The 5000-nt window shown below is 46.0% G+C and overlaps 1 pseudogene; it reads right to left on the bottom strand.

Annotated features, from left to right (window-relative positions):
- The window catches only part of LOC138368344 (fasciclin-2-like), a 44099-nt pseudogene that overhangs the window by 10490 nt on the left and 28609 nt on the right, over nt 1–5000 (bottom strand).

The raw sequence follows: 5000 nt of genomic DNA, 5'->3' as shown, positions 1-5000 counted from the left end.
CATAGCCAGTGTGATTGGTGTCAATTCTGCAGTTTACCCCTTGTGTGTTCCAGGTGCCGGTTTTCAATAGTTGGAAACCTGGGGTGCATCGGGTATTTATATACACTAGATTATTCCTTGTTGGCAAGGATAACAAAAATAACATTTTAGTCTAATCATATTACTTCCATATTGGTATAATATTCCATAATTGGATCTTAAAAACTAATTGCAAATATTAATGAGGATATTTCTTTACATAGAAGGAAGGTGAGGTGATCTGGAGGAGATCTTGATCACTCTGAGGAGTCCCCGTTTTCTTTATTAGGTTAAGAATAATAAACATTTGTATCAACCCGTGTGTTTTATGTTCTTCCTGATGTTGATGGTGTAGATTAAGTCATCTGCTTGATGCACTGAGTTCCAATGCGGACAGTTTTTCAGCTTGTGGCCATTATGACATCAGTGGGGAAGTCATATGAATATATTTCATGTGTCCTTTTTTTGTGAGAAAAGTGTAGTTGATATGCGCTTTCACAACACACACACCACACACACTCTCTCTCTCTCTCTCTCCTCTCTCTCTGCTCTCTCTCTCTCTCTCTCTCTCTCTCTCTCTCTCTCTCTCTCTCTCTCTCCTCTCTCTCTCTCTCCTCTCTCTCGCTCTCTCTCTCTCTCTCTCTGTCTCTCTCTCTCTCTCTCGTCTCTCTATCTCTCTCTCTCTCTCTCTCTCTCCTCTCTCTCTCTCTCTCTCTCTCTCCTCTCTCTCTCTCTCCTCTCTCTCTCTCATCTCTCTCTCTCGTCTCCTCTCTCTCTCTCTCTCATCTCTCTCTCTCTGTCTCTCGCCTCCACTCTCTCTCTCTCTCTCTCTCTCTCTCTCTCTCTCTCTCTCTCTCTCTCTCTCTCTCCTCGTCGTCTCCTCGTCTCTCTCTCTCTCTCTCTCGTCTCCTGTCTCTCTCTCTCCTCTCTCCTCTCTCTCTGTCTCCTCATCTCTCGCTCTCTCTCTGTCTCTCTGTCTCTCTCTCTGTCTCTCTCTTCTCTTCTTCTGTCTCTCTGTCTCTCTCTCTCTCTTCTCTCTCCTCTCTCTCCTCTCTCATCCTCTCTCTCTCTCTCTCTCTCTCTCTCTGTCTCTTCTCTCTCTCTCGTCTCTTCTCTCTGTCTCTCTGTCTCTCTGTCTCTGTCTCTCTTCTCTCTCTCTCTCTCTCTCTCTCTCTCTCTCCTCTCTCTCTCTCTCTCTCTCTCGCTCTCTCGTCTCTCTCTCTCTCTCTCTCTCTGTCTCTGTCTCTGTCTCTCTCTCTCTCTCTCTCTCTCTCTCTCTCTCTCTCTCTCTCTCTCTCTCTCTCTCTCTCTCTCTCTCTCTCTCTGTCTCTCTCTCTCTCTCTCTCTCTCTCTCTCTCTCTCTCTCTCTCTCTCTCTCTCTCTCTCTCTCTCTCTCTGTCTCTCTCTCTCTCTCTCTCTCTCTCTCTCTCTCTCTCTCTCTCTCTGTCTCTGTCTCTGTCTCTCTCTCTCTCTCTCTCTCTCTCTCTCACACACACACACACACACACACAGTATACTTACAATATATATCAATGGTCCAGTCATCGGCCAGGACGTGAGGGGGCAGCGCTGGGGAGACAGCCTGGCAGGAGAGCACCTTCCCGTCGTCCTCCTGGCGCGGGGTCCACCGTAGTTCACTCAAAGTCACGTTGTCGTCGTCAGTAGCCTGTACGGAGACCATCGTCAGGTTGTCAGCACCTCCACCATCCTCCTCAGTCAACACCATTATAGCCAAGATTTTTGTTAATACAATATTTATATTTTTCCCTCGAGAAATTTGCTTAAATCATTTCGAAATTTGAATTATGTATTTTTGTATTATGTTTTAAGCATACACTTTGTGGGTGTAGGTGTTGGAACTAAAATATCTTGTTGATTGTTCGGTTGGTTTTCCTGCAGGTCAAGCGCTCTCCAGGTGACAGCTTATTTTAAAGCCTAAGCCTTCATGTTTTCCCCAGAACACGATCCGGCAATCGATATACATCCTGGACCCCCATTTACTGCTCGGCGCAGTGAGGGAATGGTGCCAAATCGTCCCTCCCTTTCCAACAACAGGTAGGGTTTGTACCCGGGACCGCTCGCTTTGTGAAGCTAGCATGTAAACCACTACACTAGAGCGGAATACATTATGTTACCATGAGAACGTAGGATGACGTTAACAGATTATTCATTGCAAAAAGACGCTCAAGGTCGTCTGGGTTAAGCTTCCATAAGAAAACAAACTTGAATGAACTTGCTATAGCGACTTTGTTGTGATGCTTGTTAGTGTGGGCTCCGTGGGATTTGATACTGTTTCTTATGTGCGGGGTAATTGGAGGGGAAAGGGGTGTGAGAGAGACGTGAAGGGGAGCCGGGAGAGGCAAGAGGTGAGAAAGGATGTGTGGGACATTGAGGTGAGAAGGGCAGGAGAGAAGTGAGTGAGGGGGGAAGGGGGTGCGGAAGTGAAACGGACGTTGGTGAGGAGGGAGTTTAGGAAGCGGTGAGTAAGGACGTGGGATTGGCGGCGGGAATTGAGAGACGAGAGGTGTGGGGGGAGGGGGTTGTCAAAGGTTCACCTACCTGTTGAGTATGTGAAGTAAGTTCCGAGGTGCCCAAGTGCCAGGTGAAGACAGGGAAAGGCCTAGCACCGACTGCCTGGCACACCAAGCAATAGGGCCATCCGGCACTCAGTGGCTCTCTGCTACTCAAGAGACGCACCCACAATGGTGGCACTGAAGATGATTCATTGAATTTGTTGTAACATTTAAAAATTCTGTATTAATTTCATTGAATATTCTCTCCTTTGTTTAAGTTGGTTTTCAGATTTGTATATATTTATTATACTTTTGTGGGTCAAAGATTTGTATAAATTATGCTTGGAAATAGGATTGTAGAGTTGTGGAAACAAATAGGCCAGATTTCATCTGTTTCTATGCTCTTACTGTAGAAGTTTACAGACAATTAAGATAACTTACAGGGCAAGTTCAGAGACAATTAAGATAACTTACAGTGCATATCGAGGGTGACTGAGACGCTGAGAGGCTGCGTCAGGTTGGAATTAAGGGCTTGGCATGTGAACTCCCTCCGTAGGTCCGCCCTGGCGAGGGCCGTGACCACCAACATGCTTCTCACGTCATCTGCCTCACGTATCTCCGACGTCAGGTCCAGGATCCTTGGCCCCTCCCTCCAGGTGACCACAGGGGCAGGGGATCCCCCAGTGACGCGACAGATGATCCGGAGGGTGTCTCCTTCTGCATGAGGACTCGTCATTGCGCCTAACCTCAGGCCTCCTTCGGTGTAAATGCCTATGTTTCTTGGCTGTACTGTGTTAAAGGTTAGGTTTGTTATTTATGTTCAGTTACTTAAACCTGCATAACTGGTTTATTCAATTTAATTATACAAATGTTTCTTTAGGTGATAAGTACCTCGTCCAATCCATAAACGTTTCCCCGGTGCTAACTACATCGTAATATTTATAAATCCCTTTTCCATGTAGTTTAGTCTGTCAAGATAATGAAGTCGTTACCTGTTTTTTTAACAGGTTGTCTGGTCATGTTAATACGATTTCAAGTAACCTACATACTGGAACTGCATACTGCGGTAATGTATACTAAGCAACGCCACTCAACAACCTGTGATCATTGAACCGTGTATGTTCAAGACACATAAACCATTGTGTCCCTGATACATAAAACTATTATTGAAATAATTCATTGTTTACAATCAGTCAGTGGTTCAATAAATATAATATTAAATATTCATTGAATAAATCTAGACACAAACCCCAATCACTATTGCCATCTTCCAGGCAGTGAATAATTTCAATAAGTGTAAACAAACCCTGATCTAGCCAGCAACAATCACCTTGTTCAATATCCTGTATCACGCTGGTCAGTAAGATCCCTCGCCTCGTTCTCCCTACAGCTCTCAAAGATCAGAACAGCCAAAGCGAACGAGCTCGGTGTATACACCAAACTATCAGGTTACCGGGATACGCTTTCTCCCTTAACGCTAACGAGAGAGCCGACAATGAAGCCACACGTGTTCGGACAGTCTAATTGGAATAAGATAGCCAGCGACGGGGCTCTGAAACCCGTGCAGTCTAATTGGAAAGAGATAGCCGGATAGGAAGAATCTAGTCAACGATTGAACGAAGTGTTGTTTGATTGGAATGTGACACCGGATGGGGGTTGGGGGTAGAGCGCTTCTAGTGGAATAAGATGACCCGATTACGTGCAAGATGGATATATTTGTATAGAGTCGAACAAAGAAGTTCCTGATTAGATACGTATGATACGACGGAAGTTATATTGATAATGGTGATGATAGTGAGTTTCTTAACGATAACGGGAGCCACGTGACAATGAATACGAGTGCCAAATGTAATAGAGTTGAGTGCCACTTGATCGTGACTGTGCGTCCCTTGATAGTGGTGATGAGGCTGTAGAAGATAATTGCCTTAGTTAAGAGGACCAGGATAATGATATTAGTTAATCGAGTGAAAGATTATACAGGGTAGTGAGGGAGGTAGTGATAGTGAGGCTGAGTTTGGTGATGTGAGCAACATTTGTGGCGACAGTGATTGCAGAATTTTGAAGATGATGAGAGCGTCTGTGGCGATGGTGTATGATGCCAGTAAGCGGTGAAGGTGAGAGTAACTCACCCACGACAGTGAGGTTGGTGGTGAACGTGAGTGTCGGACTGGCTCGAAAGTGAACTTTGCAGGTATATGAGCCTTGATCTCGACCGAGCACCCCCTGGATTCTGAGATAGGAGGCGTAGGCGTTCGTAGGGGCATTGAAGGCGTGCGTGGAGGCGTGGAGGGCGTGCGTGGGGGCGTGGAGGGCGTGCGTGGGGGCGTAGAAGACAGCCCGCGCTCCCAGGTAGTGTGAGTTCCTCCAGTGGGCAGCCGGACCTTCCCTGACGTCGTAGCTGAAGGTAAAAAGAGACAAGATTTGAGTGATGATCATGTTACACTTAACGAAGTTTTGTAGAGGAATAAC

The sequence above is a fragment of the Procambarus clarkii genome, chromosome 25 (assembly GCF_040958095.1).
Source record: "Procambarus clarkii isolate CNS0578487 chromosome 25, FALCON_Pclarkii_2.0, whole genome shotgun sequence".
NCBI classification, from domain to species: Eukaryota; Metazoa; Arthropoda; class Malacostraca; order Decapoda; family Cambaridae; genus Procambarus; species Procambarus clarkii.
The sequence above is the reverse complement of the archived record's forward strand: the minus strand, read 5'-3'. Positions and strand labels throughout refer to the sequence as shown.